At 57.5% G+C, this 21575-nt stretch overlaps 1 protein-coding gene across 16 annotated transcripts in view; it reads left to right on the top strand.

The window, feature by feature from the left end:
• Positions 1-21575, top strand: part of SGMS1 (sphingomyelin synthase 1) — a 245826-nt gene that overhangs the window by 15218 nt on the left and 209033 nt on the right. For all 16 annotated transcript variants that reach the window (XM_072723569.1, XM_072723551.1, XM_072723564.1 and 13 more), the window contains exon 2: positions 7480-7574. The gene's annotated coding sequence lies outside the window, so the exon portion shown is untranslated. The remainder of the gene's footprint in view (positions 1-7479; positions 7575-21575) is intronic.

Here is a 21575-nt window from a genome sequence, read left to right as displayed (position 1 = left end):
TACGGGACGCCGAGGAAGAGTGTGCGTGAGCGCGGGCTGGCCCGTGAGCTTGGCGGCAGCCTTCACCGAGGCCTGTCCGTGTTCTGGGAAAACCGCAAGGCATTTGCTCCTTGGGGCCCAGCTGTCGGCCCCTCGGCTCAGCCTGGGCCCCTGAGTGCGTCGTGGGCACCTGCTGGGGCCCCGGGGTGAGGGGCTGTCACAGTGCTGCGCAGGGTGCTCATCGCTGGCCTCAGGCACTCTCGATAGGGACAGCAGTGTGGCTGGGAGGGGCTTCCCCGTCCCCCCCCCGCCCCCCGGCGGGGACCCTCTGGGTTTGCATGCACACGTTTCCTGCACCTGGGGCCGGAGACGGGCGGGGGTGCGGGGGTGCAGGTCGTCCTGCCGGCTGGGGCGGCGTGTGTGCAGATGTGGGAGGCTGGCTTCCTGTTTGTGGAGGAGACCTGAAATGTTTTGTGCTCTTAGGGGCCGATGAGAGCCTAGCGACATTCGCCGCGGTTGGGGCAGCATCGGGCCACTGTGTTGCCGCTGCCCGCGTTTGCCCGGGGCTCGGGCCGTCCAGGAGGGCAGCCGCACTGGACGCGTGTTTACAGCCGTGGGCCCTTGCGTGTCATCGCGGTGGCCTGGGGCCCGGCCTCCTCATTCCAGTGCGTGTGGCTGCAGGGTCGGGGCTGGCTCTGTGCTCCAGGCCTTGCCTCCAGGGCGGGGCGTGCACCGAGCCACAGCACGAGTGAGCCTCCGTCTTGGGGTTCACATAGACGCTTTGGCAGGCAGTTAGCTAGTGCCCTTCAGAGGGGAAGCGCGGGCTCGGCTGACTTAACGTCTCGGCTCAGCTTGCTGGGTATCCGCAGTGCCCGGTCTGGGCGGAGCGATGACGGTCCTCGGTGCCCTGAGCCCTTCGAGGCCACAGGTGAGCGCACAGCCTCTGATCCCGAACGCGAACGCGCAGCCGCCGGGCGGCAGGTGCACTCGGCTTACGTTGTGCACCTGACAGCTGGAGGCAGCGGGGCATCTGCTGCGTTGACCCCACCCCGTAAGTCATGGTCGTGGTGCCATTTGGTGGCGAGAACATGGCAGAGACACGGGGCTCCTGCCTGCGTGTCCCCTGGTGGATGGGGGTGGGGGCAAGTGATCGGTGCCTTTACCCCTGCTGGGGAGAGTGGGCCCCCCTCCCGAGGAGGTTGAGATCTGAAGAGGGAAGTGGCACGTGTCCCCAACGTGTGCCCCCGTGTCTGTGTCTTCCACCCTCTGCGGAGCCCCCTCCGTCTGAGCCTCCTGACCACGCCGCCGAGATTGCTGATCCCCGTCCTTCCCCTCGTCGCCGGTCCTGGACCTCACTGCTGTCATTTCCTTCGTCCTCACCGGGTCCTGAGGGCCCGTCCTGTGAGTCCTTCCCCGGCACGTCTGCCCGACTCGGACCTGTGATGGTTCCCCGAGGCCCACCCCTCAGCCTTGCGGTGTGCAGGCCCACGCCCGGGGACCCGTGCCTTCCCTTCGAGCTCGGGTCTTGTGGGGCTGGGCGCCTGGCCGGGAGAGGGCTCCCATTGCTGGGCTTGACTGAGGGCTCCTCGCTGCCTGTGAGGCACGGTCAGGGCGTGAGCCCTGGAATGCTGGCCACATGGGCAGGGACGGGAAGTGCAGGGCGTTGATGGGTGTAGGTTAGGGCCAGTCGTTGGCCTCTGACCTGTACACCACTTCCAGGATGGCTGAGCCCCCGGTTGGGACAGACGGCACGGATTTCAAGCTTCATACTCTTCTTAATGTTTAAAAATTCAGTAAAAGCTAAAATCTCAACCTGCTCCCACGTGCTCTAGCCTGCCCCCTTCCTCCAACGCGGTGTACAGCACAAATTTTGCACACTCTTCGCAGTAACAAATGTTTAGAGATAAAGAGTATTAGAAATTGAGCTCAAGAATTCAGTCTTTGTGTCTCAGGGGTTTGTTGCCAGCGCATTGTTAAGGTCCCTTCAAATTCTATGGCTGCGCAATTTAAAATATGCAGTACTTATTTTATGACTAGAGAAGATTGCACAATTTTCTTTACCCTGAATTTTCTTTATCACTGCAACATTCGGAGGTACTGATTTTGAGAGTGTGTATCTTAAAAGACTGATTTCTTGGATTTTTTTTATTTTTTTAATTTACTGAACTTCCTGGTGGAGATGTTGTCAGATGGGCTCGTTCGTGTGGCGCAGAAGTTGTGGAGAACGAGTGCGAGAACGCCAGACGTAGGGGCGGCATACAGCGTTATGGATGGATTCTTGCCTGACGCAGGTTTGGGTGCCTGCCAGCCTGCAGCAGCGACGGGGGGGACAGCGTGCCTGTCGTGAGGTGTTAGGGGATTGGGTCCATAGGGGCCCAACTGCGGGGGTGCAGGGTGCAGGGCTTCCCTCTTCAGGCCAGAGCCTAGTAGATGGTGGTTACGAGGCGCCTGGCTGGCTCGGTTGGTGGAGCTTGTGGTTGTGAGTTTGAGCCCCACGTCGGGGTTAGAGTTTTCTTAAAAACAAACAAGCAAACAAAAAAACCCAACAAAACCTCTTTCCTTCTTTAAAAAAAAGGAAGTGGTTATGTCTTCCTGTTATTCTTTTATTATTTTCCATTGCAGAGGGTTTGGTGGAGCATGAGGGAAGCCTCGACTGAATGAAAACCTCAATTTCTTTTCGCTTGGATTCCTATCTTTTAAATTTGTTCATTTCCATCTTTTGTTCTGGTGGCTTTTTCAGCTGTGGAGGATGGTGTTAAAAACAAAATAAATCACGATAAGATTTTCTCTGTTTCTAGAAGGTTTGCAAATGAATCAGTCCGACTGGCCGGCTCTTTGTGCAGGGAGTAGTGGCTTTATGTTTTGTTTTTCATAGTTTTAAATATTTTTTATTATGAACTATTTTAAACATTTAGAAAAATACAGAGAATAGTACAGTGAACATATATATATATATATATATATACCTACGTCCGTAGTCTTATCAGATATTTTGCATATTTGATGTGTTTTGGGGAGAGTGTGTATACAGTTTTTTTTTTTTTTTAATATCTCGTGTCTGTGGGCCATAGGTTGAGGATCCGTGCGGTCCACCTGTCTGCTCTCTGGTTCCTGGTAGCGCTCGGGGCGGGGCAGGCTCCACGCGGACACTGCATCCGTCTCTGTTCCTCCGTCCTCCCCGACGTGACGTCATCACAGGAGAGCACCTTCCAGGAGGGGAGAGTATCTTGCTGGTCTCTCCGCCGGGGATACAGTTGTGAGGCCAGTGAGGGCCATCCTCCGGGAACCTCGAGGGCCCCTAGGAGGTGCGGGCGGTGGGGCCGTGATTCGGAAATGCTCCTGTGGAAACCAGGACGGTCTCCCTGTCTGTGCAGCCTCGGAGGTGGGAGGTGGAACGGACTGGAGGCCGCTGGCTGGGAGCAGAGCTCTGCGCTGGGAGCCGTGTTCCTGGGAGTGCAGGGCGCCTGCAGCCTGTGGCCAGAAGGGAGCGTGGGGCGGGGCCGGGGGGGGGGGGGGGAGGCGCGGGCTGGGAGCAGGGCCCCGAGGTTCCCCTCCGGGGCTGTGGGCCTGGGGGCAGCCTCGCCCTCTGAGGTGAGCTCCATTCTCACTGCCCAGGAGGTAGGAGCGCGGCACTGAGCTTTGGCCTCCACCTTCTGCTCTCTGCAGTCCCGCTGCCGTGGGCTTGAAGGGAGCAGCTGCGTGCTGGGGCACCCGAGGCACCGGCCGGTCACAGGTGTGCGGACTGAGCTCCGCACGCGAGGTCGTCTTGCCAGCGGCTCTGGCCCCTCTCCGGTACCTCGTGAAAGCGCCCGTCCCCTGTGGGTCGTCGGAGCAGCCTGGGGGCCGTCTGCGGTGGCTTCTCGGGTGCCACCGCGCCCTTCCAGGCACCAGAGAAGGTCATTTGCTGTCTGGATTCTCTCTCGCATTTATCCGGTCCCCAGCCTGCACCCTCCTGCCCGCTCTCTGCGCTGACCTCCTTCCTTCCATCCTCTCGGCTGCTGTCACATCCCTTCCAGGCTGCAGTGGTGCTCATGCGCAGGTCCTGCTGGGACGTGCCCCTGGAGAGAGCCCGAGCGCAGCAGGTGTGAGTCTCTGTCTGTCCCTTCCCCGGCGGTCTGTTCTTCCCAGCTCCCGGCCGTGGGAGAGCCCCCTGCTGCCCCCCCTCCCGCAGCCCGGCCAGCACCACCCCGCAGGTGCTGCACCTGCCGCGCTCGTCCCCCGGCTCCTCCGCGCTTCCCGAGGGACACGCTCTGATCACGGCAAAAACCGCCTTCTTCTTGCGGCCCGGCATGCTGTGTGCCACGTAGGAGGCGCTCAGGACAGCGAGGAGGCCGTACAGGATCAGGGAGCAGTCTGACCTTCCCGAAACCTGCTCTGCGTGGAGCCGCCGCAGCGTGATTAGCGAGGCCGGGCTGGGGTAGGGGGATGTGCGTGTGGGAGCGGGCCGGGGCCTCCGCGTGTCCTCGCAGCTGTGAACTCCGCTCGTGGGGAGGGAGGCTGCAGACCTGGAGACCGCCCTGCTGTTCCTCCTCCCCGCTGCTCCTCCTCCCCCACCCGGAGCCCGCACACCAGGGCTGGTCAGGGCCGCTCCCTTCCCCATAGATGCAGCAGGGCCGGGGCGTGGAGCTTGCTGCTGGCTGACTGGACGCTCTGTTCCAGAAGCCACACGTCATTACACCCCCTCCCCCCCAGTTTTGCAATCTTTATATTTATCCAGTAGCATAACTAATCAGCCAATTAATTCTTTAACTTTTTAAAAAAAAAAATTTATTTGAGAGCATGTGAGCAAGCATGAGCTGGAGAGAGGAGGGGGGCAGAGGCAGAGGGAGAAGCAGGCTCCCCACTGAGCAGGGAGCCCGACGTGGGACTTGATCCCAGAGCCCCGGGATCACGCCCTGAGCCACAGGCAGATGCTCAGCCCCTGAGCCACCCAGGGGCCCCGGTTGCTGGAAATTTTTTAATCTGTCATTTGCTAGCCATTTAGTCAGATGTTCTCTTTATTGGCGAGCTCATTTGGGATGATTTCCAGGAAACCGGAAGTACTTTGAAGAGACGTTGCTTTTTGAGATGAGTGCCCAAAATTTTTTAAAGCCGGTAATAGAAGAGCTGAATGAGCCAAATGTTTATTTCTTAGAGTCCGTCGCGGCTCCAGTGCTACGTGACGAGTGTCTGACCATTAGGAGTATCGCCGGGTGATCAGCTGGCAGGGTTCTTCTGTTGAGGGCAGGACAGGAGAGGAAACTGAGCCAGAGCTGTGTGATGCAGCAGTGACCTTGTGCGGGTCATTAGCCCACCCGCCGTGCGCCGTGCGAGGCTTTGTATGTGAGAGCAAGGCCGGGCTGCCGTGGGCTCCCGGCCTTGCCTGACCCGTCGCTGGCGTCATGCTCCCCTGCTCAGGCGTGGGTGTGATGCCCACCCTGCGCGGGCCCGTTCCTCCGGCTGGCATCTGGAACCCACAGCCACACAGCAGGGCCCCCACTTCACAGGTGGGGACGTTGTGTGGGAGGCCGGCTGCCGCGCCCTGGGTGACCCGTGTGGAGGCAGTCTGAGCCCCGGGGCTCTGACTGTGGCCTGCCTCAGTATCCCCAGCCGGGGGCCTGGCGGTGTCTGCCCACCAGTCACCAAGGAGGCCGGCACGCCTCCTCCCAGCACGTGCCACCACAGGCCTGGGCCAGGCACCTTGAGTAGGTCCAGGAGGCCCACCGAGAGAGAGCGGAACTGGGAGGTCCAACACGGGGTTCACGTGGCATCTCTCCCATCTTACTTGGTGGCCTGTGCGGTTTTGGCAGAATCGCTGAGACTCTGGAGCCAAAGAAGGCGTGACCCACGGCTAGTGCTCGGCTCAGTGTAGCCGCCGCTGTGGTCGTGACTGTGGCGGGCCTTCTGGTGGCCTTGGACTGAAGGTGCTGCCTGAGGAGCGTAGGAGGCTGCACTCTGGGGGAGACGGCCTCTGCTCACCAGCGGTGCTGCTGTGCACAGCGTAACCGCTTCTGCACCTCACTCTCCTTCACCTGTAACATGGGTGTGATGATGGTTCCCACCCCACGGGGGTCAAGGATTGTAAGGAAACCAGAACTGTCAAGAGGCTGAGCTGGAATGACCCGATTCTGGTCACCGGCCCCACTGTTTTTGGTGACCTGATGCGAGCCTCCTTGAGATCCAGTGACATTTCCTCTCCTTCCTGCCCGCATGGAAAGAATTTCTCAGTTTTTGTATTTCCTGCCAATGGAAAAGTTTGATTGCATGTTTTTACTAGACTTATAAATCATTATTGTGAAAATGGCTGTTGCCACCTAAGAAATTGAATTAGCTAAACTATAAAAGGGACATCTCGTATAAAGGAAACCTGAGTATTTTTTGTAGGGTTACTGCACCTAAAGTTGGTTACTGTAAGTGACAGTCTCATAGGTGAAAATATTAGACACATGATCAGCGCTCTGCTAACACAACCCAGCATTATTGTGTTGAGGTGATTGGACTCTCCTGCTTTAGCCTTGAATTTGGCTGGAGTGCAGGGGAGTTAATCCTGTTAGAAGTGAGCACAGGAAGATGGGACCCTAGACGTGAGTCCACTCAGAGGGAAAACCGTTTGTGGATTTTTTTTTTTTAAGATTTTATTTATTCATGAGAAAGGCAGAGACACACAGGCCGAGGGAGAAGCAGGCTCCCTGCAGGGAGCCCCATGTGGGACTTGATCTCGGGACCCTGAGGTCATGACCTGAGCTGAAGGCAGACACTGCACCACCACCTGAGCCACCCAGGCGTCCCAACAATGATTATTCCTCAGAGAACAAAATGCAGTGCACCCCGCCCCCCCAAAGTGGTGTGTGGATGTGTTTGCCCTCTTGGCCTTGAGGTTGGCTTTCAGAGAGCGTTGGGTGGGATGGGGGTGCCTGTAGGCTGAGGCAGCCTTGAGCCTGGGGTCAGAAGATCTAAGCAGAGGTTCCCCCTCCGGTGTTTTCTCGTCCAGCGTCCTTGTCCTGCGTCGTCTGCGACACTTGGCTGCGTCCTCAGAAAGCGGAGCCCGTAAGCTCTGCCTGTGTCACAGGCCGCGGGAGGATGTGTGCCGTGGTGGGTGCGTACGGAGGCACGCGCAGGCTGCGGTGTGGCTGGAGCTCGTGGGGGTCGGTCCTGAGTGTGCACGGGGCGGGGCCCTCGTGGCGTCTGCGGGATCCACGGTCTGGTTCCGCCCCGGAGGCTCTGCTTCTCTTCCCAGGGCAGGTGTGGGCTGCGTCACATGCATCTGGCTTCAAATTGGTGTGAGTTAAACTTAATCAGGAGTTTCTTCGTTAAAAGTGCCAAGAGGGGGTGAGGCTGACAGTTGTTTCCCACGTTCAGGATGTGATGGATCAGTTTTTTTCTCTTCACTTTTCTCTTTGCTTAAAGACAAATATTTACAGACCCGTTTTAATCCAGAGGCTCGTCACATATGTCGACCGAAATAGCTCTAATTTAATAAAAATCCTTGGTGGTAACGTGTTGTTTCACTTCCACTTGCAGGATGAGGGCAGCATGAGTGGCCTCGAATGTGCCTTTGGGAGTAGTTAGCCTTTCGCTCTTGATGAGGAGAAAGACGTCGGCCATCCACTTGAAGGGTGAGTACGCATTTCTGTGCACCTTTTTATCATAGAGACATGAGACCTACGTAAGCGCTAAAAGGCCGTGCAGGAGATTGGGGGCATCCACCACCTACAGCTAGCAGGCAGCATCTTGCCACAGATGTGCATGTGCGTGTGTGCGGGCTCGTACGTTTTCCTGCTGAAGCGTGGAAGGTAAAACTAAGCTGCAGGCATCATGACATTTCATCCTACGTTCTTAGGGCTGTAGCTCCTAAAAGAGGGGACATTTGCCCCTGAGAGGCATTTTAGAACATTCATAAACTATGTGGTGTGGAATCATTTAATTAAATGGTTATAGTTTCTTTTTTTTTTTTTTTAATGGTTATAATTTCCTATTAAAAGGTGTGATTTTGAATTTATGATCATTTCACAGCTGATGTAAATAAAGTCGTGTTTCCAAAAATGTTTAGGCAGTGATTTATTTAAGGGGCGGATAGGAAGTATGAATTTGCTTGATATGAGGGACGTTTGCATATTAGGACTGGGATGTGCACTTACACATGTGCCCCGCCTAAGAGGACGGCCGCGTTACCCTCCCGTGGTCTCTGCCCGCCTGTGCCCGTGCGGTGGCGTCCGGCGTTAGGTCCGTGGGTCTGACCACTGCTCTTCCCTGTCAGCATTCATGAGTAGACCGGTCTCTGGGCTTGCCTGTGATCGAAGGTCTTCCCAGGGTTTTTCACCTGAACTCCCAGGAGAGCGTGAGACGGCCAGCTGATAATGTCACGTCAAGGTTACTGTGTTGAAACCAGCGTTTGAGACATTCGCAGGGGCTTCCAATGCCGTGACTGGACTACTTGAACTGAAACTTTCCATAAAACCCTAAAGATGTGTTCACTGTGATTAGAGCTGTAGGTTGTTACACATCATGGCCAGCCACACCATCACTTGCCACTGCTCGGTGGTTCTGCACGGCGGGCGGCTGTGTGCTGTTCCATGCTCTCAGCTGCGTGTTTGTGGTGTCTCCCTCAGGTAGGCCCTGGGAACCCGGGCACTTTGTTGGGTGTGTATGAACTACACTTGCCCATTTAGAGCGGTATTTCATTTTATTTATTTATTTAATTTAAGACTGTATTTATCCATGAGAGACACGAAGAGAGAGGCAGAGACCCAGGCTGAGGGAGAAGCAGGCTCCCTGCGGGGAGCCCGATGCGGGACTCGATCCCAGGACCCCGGGGTCACGGCCTGAGCCTAAGGCAGACGCTCAACCGCTGAGCCGCCCGGGCATCCCTGGAGCATTATTTTAAAAGAAGTGTATTGAAGTGAGCCGGATAGGGCCGTGAAGGCCTCTTACATCCTCGTGTCTTATGTGGAACACAGAGTTAGTGACGGGTGAGGTTTCTTTGCAAGACTCCAACATCGTGAAGGAGCCGTGACAGGAGTTGTCGTTGTCAGCATGATCCGGTGTGGTTTTTGCTTTTTGGCCTCTGGTTGGACCTTGAGAAGATGATGATGATGAGGATATGGGCTCCGTGTGGGGGCGGACGGAGAAGAGGAAGGTGCCGGGGCCCTGTGTGGGGTTCAGTTAGCCCTCTGCTCCTGGGCTAATGGTTTTTCTCCGTTGAAACAGGGGATGTGAACATAAAGGACACACCTTGCTAAGGCTCCGGCTGAGGGTACTCTCACAGCCTGAGTGCTCCGTGTGGCCAGCCCTGATCAGGGGGCAGGATGTGCCCCCCTCCGGACCCTGGTCACCACCTCGCCCCGCAGGAACCACTGTCCTAACTTCCAAGTGCGCATGTGTGCGTGTGTGGCCTTCAGTGCAGATGGTGGTGTTTTGTGTCTGGCTTTTCCCGTCCACCGTGTATTACGTTGTCCCGTATCATTGCGTATAGTTGCAGACCGTTCCTGCTCATTGCCGTGGAGCATCCTGTTGTGTGAGCATTAAACGGTTTCTTCAGTCCATTACATACAGGTAATTTTGTGGGGGGTTCTCCTCCCCGGAGCCTCCCCAGCAGAATGAGGGCCACTCAGGGTTTCGTCCTTGTGCCGACAGCAGAGCAGTGCTGGTCACACAGCCCGTGCTCAGCTTCTGAGGTCATGAGTGAGGAATCCAGGTGACAGACGCAAGGCGCAGGCTTGGGCGGGAGAAGCCTGTGGTTTTTCAAGTCCTGTAGTGAGTGCTGCGCTCCTCCTGGGACTCCTCATGTCCCTTTGCACTTTGCTCCCTGCTGGCACAGGTTTTCTGCAGCCCCGCAGACGGGTGTGTGCAGTCAGGGGATGTTTAGTTGGTAGGCGCTGCTGTTAGGTGTTGGTGGAGGAGAGTGCTCCTGAGCACCTGTGCTGGGTGGGCCGGGGGGCACCTCCCTGGAAGCCGGCTGTGCTGGGGGGTCGGCAGGTAGGCTCAGAGGCTGTGTGGGTGGGGACTGCCCCAGGACAGGAAGGGGGCCGGGCGTCCCAGCACAGAGGCCTGGCCCACGTCCGCCTGAATTCTGCAAGTCCCCGGCTTCGAACCTTTAGGGACTAGAATGTTCTTTGTAAGGAAGTGGTTCCCATGGGATTTGGATGTGTTTGTGGCCATATCTGGTTTTTGTAAATAAAGTTTTATTCAGGCGCAGTCGTGCTCACTTGTTTATGGCTTACCCAGGACTGCTTTTGTGCCGCAGCTGCAGAGTGGAGGGGTGTGAGGCTTCAGGGTCGAGGAGCTCCAGCAGTGGTCGCGGGGCCCACGAGGCCTCACAGGTTCACCATTGGGCCCTTTCCCAGGCATTTGACAGCTCCTTCTCTACGTCATAGAGCAGGGCCGTGGTGGTGGTGGTCACCTCTGTAGTCTTCAATCGTCTGAGCCTGTTTAATTCTAATCCCTTTATTTATGGGGAAGCCACCACATGGCAGCAGTCGGATGTGGCTCTTGCCCTTGTGGGACTTACAGGAGGCTCCTGTGAACTGGATGCTCCGCTCGAGGGTTGTGCTTTTTATGCATCAGAACAAAACCATAAAATGGAGATGGAATCGCCCAAGTCCTCGATTTTAAGTGAGTGTGTTGGTTACACTTATTAGTTTTATAAATTTGGTAAGTGCTGTCCGTAACGTAAGGGTTGCCTTCGCTGTAAGGTGAGCGTTGTACGGGCTACGGGGAAATAGCCGTGTGTCTGTCTCCCCGCGGTGACCACAGACTCTCGAAGGCAGCATGTCCGGCGAGGGCCACGGGCTTCGACATGCCTGTCCCAGCAAGCCAGGCGGACCTCCCGTCGCAGGCTACCTGAGTAGTAAACACTAAACTCAGCAGAACAGATCCCTGGGTGGCGCAGCGGTTTGGCGCCTGCCTTTGGCCCAGGGCGCGATCCTGGAGACCCGGGATCGAATCCCACGTCAGGCTCCCGGTGCATGGAGCCTGCTTCTCCCTCTGCCTGTATCTCTGCCTCTCTCTCTCTCTCTCTGTGACTATCATAAATAAATAAAAATTAAAAAATAAAAAATAAAAAATCTATTAAAAAATAAACTCAGCAGAACAGCCTACGAGGTGATAGAGCTTGGAATGTGTGACAGGTGCGTCCATCTGTCACAGGCTGACCTGTTTGCCTTCGTGAGGCTGTAAAAGTTAATGGAGGCTGTAGAGGACACGGGCACAGGCAGGCGGGTGGAATGGTTTCTCTGTTGCTTTGCCCCCGTTAGCATTTCCACGCGTGCGCGTAGGTGTGTTAGAGGTGAGTCCACGCCCCGTCGTCACCCCCGCTGCCGTCCACAGACAGGCGGTGCCCGTGACCCGTCTGCACAGACCCTCGTAAGCTATCCTGGCTGCGTGGCCTGCCCCAGCCTGCGCCTGAACACGCGTTCGGATGTCGTAGTTACAGTTGCCTAGCTGTGTGTAACGATCGACGATAATCAATGACGATTTAAAGATGAGGGAGTGCGTGATGAAGGGTGTACCGTGTTCACTCCTTGCCCTAGGAGCTCCCGGCGCACTGGGACGCCCCCTGCCTCTCGGGCAGCCACGTGGGTGGCGGTGCTGTCCCTGCCCGGCGGCTCCCGGGCCCGTCGCTCCGCACCGGCTTGTCCAGTTGCCGTAGTTAAAGTGAAGGTGTCGCTCGTCTCTCTGAGGAGGGAAGGGTACGTGGCCACTCGTGCTTTCTGCTTCTGTGTTTAAAATGTGTGTGCAGGGATCCCTGGGTGGCGCAGCGGTTTGGCGCCTGCCTTTGGCCCAGGGCACGATCCTGGAGACCCGGGATCGAATCCCACGTCGGGCTCCCCGTGCATGGAGCCTGTTTCTCCCTCTGCCTGTGTCTCTGCCTCTCTCTCTCTCTCTCTGTGTGTGACTATCATAAATTTAAAAAAAAAAAAATTAAAAAAAAATGTGTGTGCAGATTCGATCCCAGGCTTCACGAGTAATTTTTTATGGTGCTGCAGGTTTAGGGGTCAGTGAAAGGAGAACCGAGAAGACCCATGTCCGCATGTTGTCTGTGGCGGGAACCACAGGTCTCACTGCTGTGGTTACGGGGAAGCTGCCGGAGACGCCGCGAGGGTGGGCCGCCTTGCCTGGTCTGTGGCGTCGGGAGAACTGGACCTTCTGTCCTTATAACCGGGACCCCCTCTGCTTGGAACCACAGCCCAGGTGTCTGCAGGGGGGTGGGGGGGGCGTGTTGACTCAGCTGGCGGTCCAGGCGTGGACCTGACCTCAGGAGGGGCTCGTGTCATGAGGACCCTGCTGGCTGCACTTCTTGGGCTCCGAATGGGGGCTCCGGGAAGCTTCGAGTCCACACTGATGAGGGGTCCCCCGGGACGCAGGCCGCATTCCTGACCCAGTGTCTAGTGCGGGTCTGCCCCTGGGACCGGGCCAGGGGCCTGTCCTGCCTGGGTCGCGTCGCTTCTATGTCTGCTTGCAGGAGGGTCTTGGCTTCTCCTATACCCAGTGTCCTCAGGCGTGTCTTGGGCTCCAAAGGCGCGTTTCTGCGAGGAAAACTGTGCTGCCGTGGTGAGCGCCCGCTCGGGAAGGTCAGCCTGGTGCGGGGTTAGCACTCGCCCGGGAACGTTGGCTGATTTTCCATCAGATCCAGGGTTTGGACCTCAGAGGAAGCAGAGCCTTGCGTGGGCCGGAGGGGCTGAGGCTGCAGGTGTGCTGGGTGAGGACGCGCCTTCTGTTGGAGACAGGCTTGGGTTGGCGTGGGTTGGTGTGGGTTGGTGTGGGTTGGTGCCGTCAAGGCCTCGGCCGCCCCGTCGGGACCAGACACCAGCGTCGTCCTTAAGAGTATCCCTCCACAGTGTGAGAGTGTTTTATGGAGAAACTGCTCACACTGGCTTCCTGAGGGAGGCTTGCCCCGGCGCGCAGACCTCAGAGCGACCCAGACGTCGGAGGAGGCCCCCTGCTCCCCGAGGACAGGGACAGTGATGTCTTTGTCCTCGCTGTGGGCTCCACACCCTGGAAACCTCACGTCTCCCCGTGGGCGATGGCACATGTCGGATCTGCGGCTGCGCACGCAGGGGGCAGCGTGGGGGGTTCGCGGGGCTGGGCCTGCCTGCAGGGCTTTGGGAGAGGCCTGGTGCTCTCGAAACTCCCAAAGCTGGCTTCGTGGCCAGACCCACGCGTTTGCCCTGCGGCGTCCTTGGCCCTGGTCCCCCGCCGCTGCTGCCTGGTGTGTGGGAAGCGCTGAGGTTTCTTGAATGAATACGTCTGTCTCAGCGGCGCCTCTGTCTTCAGTTCGGGTTCCTTCTGCTGAGAAACTGTGTGCCGTGTGGATGTCTTTGGGAATCAAAGCTTGGAGTCCTCCGTCACCTCCTGTGTGTGAACACGCCGCGTTTGGTGGTCCCTGGATGGAGGTGGTGCTGTTCCGAGTACCGATTCCAGCACCACTTCTACTCCACAGAACAGCCCTGTCCCGAGAATGGAAGGCTCAGCTGCGGATTCTCTAGAAACGACCCCCGGCTTGCCCCGTCCTCGTGGGGATCATGGGAGGTCTGGAGGTTGAACCCTGCTTGCTGTGTTCTCAGTTCCACGGGAGCTCCCTGCCTTGCTGAGCTGTCTGGGATTAAATATTAGCGGTTCCTCCATTGTCTTCACTTAACTGCATTTTAAAGGTGGGAGACCCTGGTCGGCCCTGTTTCCTGTGTGTCAGCAATGGAGAGTTCTTCTCTTGATCCTACTCCATGTTCTCCACGGCACCGTGAGCTGGTCCTGTGTGTGACAGCGTGGAGGCAGAGGTGGCGTGGCCGAGGGGCCACAGGCCTGCTCGTTCCACTGACCGTACTTGTGCCAGCACCTGCGCCATCCCCTGCTTGATCTCTTCCCGTGAGAGTCTTATCACGAGAAGGGTGGGTGCAGCACAGCCAGGTATTTTGAGAGAGTGAGTGTGACCACAGATTTCAGGCACACAGATTTTGCTTTTCTTGGATTTAATAATTACGTTTTTTTTTTTTTAACTTATTTTAGAGACAGGGAGAGAGAGCAGCGGTGAGGTGTGCAGAGGGAGAGGGTCTCAAGCAGACTTGTCGCTGAGCGTGGGGCCCTGATGTGGGGCTCGATCCAGAACCCTGAGGTCACGACCTGGGCTAGAGCCAAGAGGCAGAGGCTTAACGGGCTGAGCCACCCACTGCCCTAGTCATTGTCTGGTTTTAAAAGTGTGCGCAAATCGCTAATTTACGTTCCTTGAAACTCTTCTCCTGGTATCTGAAGACATGAGGTATTTCATGAGTTTCTTTCTTTTTTTTTTAAATTTTATTTATTTATGATAGTCACACACAGAGAGAGAGAGAGAGAGAGAGAGGCAGAGACACAGGCAGAGGGAGAAGCAGGCTCCATGCACTGGGAGCCCGATGTGGGATTCGATCCCGGGTCCTCAGGATTGCGCCCTGGGCCAAAGGCAGGCGCCAAACCGCTGTGCCACCCAGGGATCCCCTATTTCATGAGTTTCACGTGTGGACGTTGCCTCTGCTGCGGGCTCCTGCCCGGCCCGCGTCTCCACACCGCTCTGGGCTGCCTTGTCCCGCTCCGGGACCGGCTCCCTGCTTCCCTCATGACCTCTTCTCTCCTCTCTCCCTCGTCTGGCGGACCACATCTTCTGGAACCTTCCCAACAAGTCAGGGGGGAGGTTGATGTAGGAGTCCTTAGGCGTCTGAGAGGGTCACACTGGTTTCCAACCTGGCTGGCCGTGACGTTGTGCATGGAGGCCTCCGAGCCTCAGGGCGGGGAAGGCCTGGGCCTTGTCCCCTGGCTTCCAGCGCGGTGGAGCCCGGCCTTCGGCTGCCCGGCCCGCGTGGGCCTCGCTTTCCCTCCTCTCCCCGACTCTGTTTTAGCGTTCTGAAATTTCGTGGTAATATTCCTTGGCGGGCGGGGTGGGGGCTCCTTTCATTTACTGAGCTGCGATCCACTGGGCACCCCAGGCTGGAAACTCATGTCCTTTGTTTTCAGAAATTTTCTCGAAGTCATTACGGACCTCCTCTCCATCTTCTCTGATGTTCCCGTTAACGCGGCTTACCTGCCCTGTGGCCGTCCTGCCCTGGACGCCACGCCGACGTCTTCCCGCCTCACTTTCTCGTCTTCTGATGCCGTCGTCACATTATCTGGTTGCATTTTCTGACAGCTCTGTGTTTCCGGGTGGTGATCTCGGGATCTCCTGGTTGCAGAATCTTGTGATTTCAGGACGGGGTATTTTCTCGGAGTTCTCAGAGGGGGTTAATCACGTTTCTTCCTTCTCTTTGAAGCCCCTCCCCTCCCTGCATTATGTAATTTCTGCTACGTTGCTTTCTCTCCCTCCTGTTTCCTCCTTTGGTGTCGGACGCTTGCTCTGACTGTGCATGCTGGGGCGTGAGGCGTCACGGATGCGCACACCTGGGCTCTTGGGCCTGCCAGGTGGGTTGCGAGACTCTCTCTGACCTGTAGCTCCAAACAGGCTCAACTCTTAACCTCTCCTGTTGTCTGTCCCTGTGGCTTTATGCTTTGAAAAGCATTCCTTGTTCTTGTTTGGGGCTTTAGGAGAGAGGCGGCCTGTGTGTCATTTCCCCGTCTTTAACAGGAAGTGGACGTGGAAGTCGTACCCTGCAGGGCAGGGCTGCTGGCATTGCTGCTGCCCCCGGGCCAGCCCTGGAATCCCCTCCTTCTTAAGACGTGACGTGTACGTAGGTGGTCTCAGCCGAGACCTTGGCTTTCTTGTTAACTGCGTAGCAGCTGCCTCTTCTTATTTAAAGGCTTTCATCTCATTTTGGATATAAAATGCCAAAAACTTATAAATAATTGGGCTTTGAGACAAAAAAATAAGGAGCCTTAAAAACAGTCTTTATTGATCTTTCTAAAAGGAATTTTTCCAATCTTGAGCACATAATCCTTAGATTAAATTGCAGCTGACACATTAAGCCTTCTTACATGGAAAGCGTAATAATAAGCTTTAATGCCGCTGTCCTTGGCCACCCACAGAGGGCATTCCCGCGGGCCTGGACACCGGGCCTATTTGTGATTTGATCCCTGGTAAAATGCTCCAGAGTGGGTCAGAAACTCTGGTAAAAAAAAGTAACCTTAATTGTGAGAGTCGAAATCGGGCAGTTTTTAGGGGTAAGTGTAGTTCTTTTGATAGAGGCTGACGACCTTGGGTGCCAATTTCCTGGTGTGGCCCTTGCGGTGACACGTCCTCTCTCCAGCCCACGTGCTGCCCTCCCGCTCCCTGGAGCGTAGCCCCTGAGGAGGGGGTGCGGCCCCCAGAGGGCCCGCGGGGTGGCTCCTGGCCTGGTGACAACGAGGTAGCAGCGTTGGAGGACCTGCGGCTCTGGGCGGCACCACAGGGGCAGGAAGCCTCTGCCTCCATGCGGCCTGCTGCCCTGCAGGCCGGCCCTGCGCCTCTCCCCTGCAGGAAGGGCCGGGCAAAACCCAGAGCTCGCTTTCTGCTTGAGAGCCTGGGCTTTCTGTTGCTCTGTGAGCCGTTGAGGAAGTGAGAGCCCTGGGTCTCCAAAGCCTAGAAAGTCACTTAACTCACTCTTCCTGCTCGAGCCCCGGACCACCGAGGGCTACTTCGCATTTTGTCTTGAGATGGAGAATAGGAAGCCCAGCCCCGCAGAGACGCCTGTTTGTTTATTGCGTTTTTAAAAACAGCAAATACAAATATGTTGGGGATTCTTTTTTTTTTTTTTTAAGAGACTTTATGTATTTATTCATGAGACAGAGAGAGGTAGAGACACAGGCAGAGGGAGAAGCAGGCTCCATGCAGGGAGCCCGATGTGGGACTGGATCCCAGGACCCTGGGGTCATGCCCTGGGCCAATGGCAGACGCTCCACCGTTGAGCCCCCACGCGTCCCTACACTGGAGATTCTTGCAGGTTAGGGAGGGACCCTCGCCATTTAATCAGCAGCCCCTGCCTTCCTCTGTGTTCTTCTCTTCCTCGTGCCTTCCCAGGCATCTCCTGGTCTCTTGACATGTCTGGCAGTGAGCGGACTCTCTGAGCTGTGTCTGTGACTCGTGAGCAGGGACCAGACGATGACAAGTGTGCCGATTGGCGTCCGGGCGAGGTCTCCTGGGTTCTGTCCTCCCCGGAGATTATCGAGCTGGTGCTGTGGTGACACGTCTGCTTTCGAGGCTCTGGCCCCAGTCGGAGCGAGAGGTTTCCTTAGTTACCCTCCGCGCCACTGAACCGCCCCAAGGCTTCCCGAAGGCTTTCTAAATTCTGAGGGTCAGCAGAGGAAGAGATGTGTGTGTGTATACATATTTATCCTTTCATCCTGTCATTAAGAGCAGAACTGCAGCTGTTCTTTGCAGAGACTACAGGGTCGGGTCTTGGCCGGAGCGCACGTGCTCCCGGGGCGCAGAGCCCTAGCTGGAGCCCTAGCTTGCTGGAGCTCAGCCATTTCTCGTTTCTCCGTTCTGAGGGATTGAGCTCAGTGGCCCCAGGGCAGCCCCGAGGTTGCATTGGGCGGGGTCAGCTTTAGCCTGTCCTCTGCTGACGGATGGTGGGGGGGGGGTGTAGCGCCCACGTGCACCGGCATCGCAGGGGATGCCCCCAGCAGTGGGATGCCCCCAGCAGTGACGTCGGGAAGCGAAGCCTTATGCTTACGGGCTGGATGATTCTGCGATTCACAACCTGCACGAGACAGACCACAGCCTTGCCCTTTGTGACCCCAGAGTGTCATGAACAGGCGCCCTCATCGGGTAGAGATTGGGAACTACTGCGTTTCTCCTCCGGGAAGGAACTGCCCTTCGGGTGGTCGTGACCGAACTGCCTTGCCCACTGTGGGCCGGCCCTCGCCAGACAGGGAGAGGAGAAGGCGGCATTTGTGCGTTGGGCCACCCCGCGGGGAGGCGTGCGTCCCTCCCGCTGCAGCTGTGGGCGCCGCTAGCATTGCGGGGGGCAGGCTGAGTGCAGGCTCCGGGAGCCGTGCGCCCCGGGGGGTTCACAGCTGCTGGCTCCTCACACAGGGCCCCGGGGTCTGTGCCGCGGCCATGACGCTGAGCCGGTCTCTCTCGAGTCCGTAAGGGCTGGCCTGGCCTCGCTCCTGTCGAGGGAGGTGGGGTTTCCCCTGCTGCGGGGGCCATGTTGGCATGTGCACCCCCTTGCTGTGGGCGCCCTTGGATCAGCAGCTGGGGGCTGGTGGGTGCCGGCCTGAGGGTGGGCTCACCGGCTGCCCCGTGGCTCTGGGGGACCCCGAGTCTAACGGGGTGTGTGATGCCCCTGGGTGGTGCTCAGGCTTGCAGGGAGCGGAGCTGGGGTGCTGGGAGCCACACAGCCCGGGAAGAGGTCTGCGTGAGCGGTCACACCGCGTTGCCTCAGTTTCCTCTAGATTCCCTGCAGAACTTACAAAAGCCTCGGAGGGCACTGGCGATGCTTTTCTGCCCACGCTTGGGCCGCAGGTCTGTGTGGGCCCTGGAGCCCTGCTTGTGGGGGAGGGGCCCTCAGGAAAGCTTTCTGGAAGCTTCTCTGTTAGGCTTCCAAGCTCTTCATGGTGGAGGCAGTCCTGCGGCTTACTCCCTACTGCACGCTGCGGACAAGGGGGATGAAGAGGGCAGAGGACAGTAGCCCCTACAGAACACGGAGGAGAGCAGAACAAAAGGATCTCTTTCCAACCGGCAGACTTCCACAACTTGTTTATGCTTCACTTAAAGGATTAACAGGTGCCGTTCCCTGCGGTACCATGTTTCCCACTGATTTTGGCGAGCTCGCCATCTTGGTTTCAGCAATGGAAGCTGCTCTGTGCACGTGTGTGCACGTCTGGTGTGAGTTTGGAAAGAAAAAGTAATGTATGTGTATGTGCACACGCGCACACGTATGTGTGGAGCAAATGCCTGTGGTGGTCTCGTTGAGGCCCGCCGGTCACCTGCTGCTCCCACCGCCCACTGACACCTTTAGCGTACTGCCCATGACGCTTGAGTCGGGTGAAGTCTGTTATGGGCAGGGAGCTGTGCGTTTTGACCTTCGTGTTGTGGGAAGTGAGGATGTTGGGGTCCAGGTGGCCGACGGGCCTCAGCGAGGGGGCTGCTGGGTGCTTGGGCCGCCCCGTCTAACACAGTACCCGCGTCCCTGGTTACGAGTCCAACCCTGGGGCAGCAGTTTCAGGAGTTGCTTCCTTCTGACTAGAAGGAGGGACGTGAGCCTTGGAGGCGGTGGCCTTCCCGCCGGTGGGGGGGGGGGGCTCACATGTTCCTGTCTCTAGGGAAAGAGACGACCTGTGGTCAGAACTTCTGTGGAACGCACGGCAGGGGTCGTCCCCCTCTGGTTTTCCTGTGTGCCTGTTGGGTTGTCATTGCTCCTCCTTTGGTGAGTGGCATGTGAGAGCCCTGGTGGGGACCTTGGGGAGGTTACTTCACCTTCTAAGCCTTGGTTTTCTCATCTGTAAATTGGGGCTGTTGTTTGGCTTGGAGTTATTTTAGGGGTTAAATGAGGTTTTACACACAACTAATACTTATGTGTATACATGAGTTCATGTTTGTGCTAACAGGTGGGTTTTCACATCTCTGCTGTGCGTGTGCACGTCCCTGTGTACTGGGTACGTCTGGTGCTCAGCCCGGCACCTGGCACACAGTAGGGGCCCAGTGCACAGGGATGTGACCCTGTTACCTGTCGTTTGCTACAGTTACTCGCCAGCACTCAGGGGGCGCTGGGCTTGTTCAGTGCTCGCTGTGTGCAACCTTCCCACACACAACAGCACTGGCTGTAGAAAAACGGAGACGCTGCTGGGCTTTGTTTTGAATTACGTCCAGGTTCTTGTTTGCTTCTGTTGGTTTGTATTCTTCTGACTCGTAGCCTCTGTCTTTTCTTCATGTTTGGTGCATTCCCTCAACGTCTCGACGGGTGAGGCGGACGTGATGTTTCTCGGGGGCAGAGAACCTGGGCTCTGGGAAGACGGCCTCATCAACACATGTTAATCTTTTTACATTTTGGGGTTTCCTGTATGTCCGTGGACGCTGAGGGAGAAAGGATTTGTCAGGAACTAAACCGCATCCATGCGGCAGCTGTTTGTTTTCCTACTTTATGTCAGTAATTTGATCCAAGGCTGGGTCAGCAAGAGATGACTGATGTGTGTAGTCAGACCCGAGGCATTTCTGCCAGGGGCAGGCTGCTTAGGGCGTGCGCTTGTCCAGAGGGATCGTGGGCGGCATCACCTGCTGGGCCTGGAGCAGTGGGCAGGGAGGCGGGGGGGCGGAGACCCCCGCAGGCCCGGCGCCCTCAGTACGCCCCTCCGTGGGTGCGGGTGGAGGGCCGTAGCACTCCCACTGGGTCCCTAGTGGTACTTTTTAAAGAAAGATTTATTTATTTATTTATTTGGGGGAGAGCGAAAGAGGGAGAGTAAGAGCGAGCGTGAATGCAGTGGGGGCGGGGCGGGCTGAGGCGGGACTCACTCCCAGGACCCAGATCACGGCCTGAGCCCAAATTGAGAGTTGGGTGCTCTGCCCACGAGGCCACCCGGTGCCCCGTTTTCACTTTTAAAGGGAAGTTGACATGTGAGGGGGTGGCATTAGCTGTGCTCACGAGGGTTCACGTTGCACGGTTTCTGGGTTTATTCACAGAGGAAGTTCAGGGGAGCTGGGCCCAAGGACGACCTGTCCCCCGCGCTCTGCTCCACACCGGCTGCCCGGCTTCTCGTCACTGACCTGCGGCTCTTACCCGCCTTGCTTTGGAGGGACGGAGACCACGAGCCGCCTCCCAAGGGGCTGTTCCTGCCGGGGGCACGGGGTGGGACGGTGGGGACCCTATGCTGCTGCTCCGCATCCAGAGGGGACGGGGTGAGACAGTGGGGTGTTGAAGCCACTGCCCTGTGCTCGGGCTTCCTGCTGGAGGAGAGCCGGGCTGGCTGCCGAGGTCCCCGCAGCCTTCCTGGCCACTCTCCCTCCGGCCCGGCGCCGTGCAGCCGCTGTCGTCTCTGCTGCGCTCTCTGAGGGGCCAGGAGACCCGGGAGGCCCAAGCTGTCCAGGCCGTGTGGTGGTGACAGAGGCAGCCGGGCCTGCCCGTTACCCACATATTGCTGCCTCCGGCATGCGCAGGGTCCACTCCAGAGCCCCTGCTGCCTCTGCGGCCGCATCCCTCCCGCAGCCCTCCCGCAATCCCTCCCGCAGCCCTCCCGCAGCCCTCCCACAGCCCTCTCCCATCCCTCCCACAGCCCCCCTCCCGCATCCCTCCCGCAGCCCTCCCCCATCCCCCTGCAGCCATCCCACATCTCTCCTGCATCCCTCCCACCACCCTCCCATGGCCTGGCTCCCAGACATGTAAACTTCCCCCTCGCGGCCCTGCAGCGCCTGTGCCCGGGACACAGTCCGTCCAGCCTCCTGTCGGGCGCAGGGAGGACGTGGAGAGGACGGGGGTGCGCTGGGCTGGGCTGGGCTGGCCAAGCTGTACAGAAGAGCCTGCCCCGGGGCTGGACGTGGTGTAGACGGGCGTGGGCCTCGCTGCCCCTCCATCCTCCACCGCGCTGGTGCCTCGCTTATGCCTTCTTTCGAGCCTTCACTAGGAGCTACTAAGCAACAGTGTTTTCTTGGTTTCTGTTTTTTTGTTTTTTTGTTTTTTTTTTTTTTAAGATTTTATTTATTTATTCCTGAGAGACCCACACAGAGAGAGGCAGAAACACAGGCAGAG

This window comes from Vulpes vulpes, chromosome 10 (genome assembly GCF_048418805.1).
Source record: "Vulpes vulpes isolate BD-2025 chromosome 10, VulVul3, whole genome shotgun sequence".
NCBI classification, from domain to species: Eukaryota; Metazoa; Chordata; class Mammalia; order Carnivora; family Canidae; genus Vulpes; species Vulpes vulpes.
The sequence above is the reverse complement of the archived record's forward strand: the minus strand, read 5'-3'. Positions and strand labels throughout refer to the sequence as shown.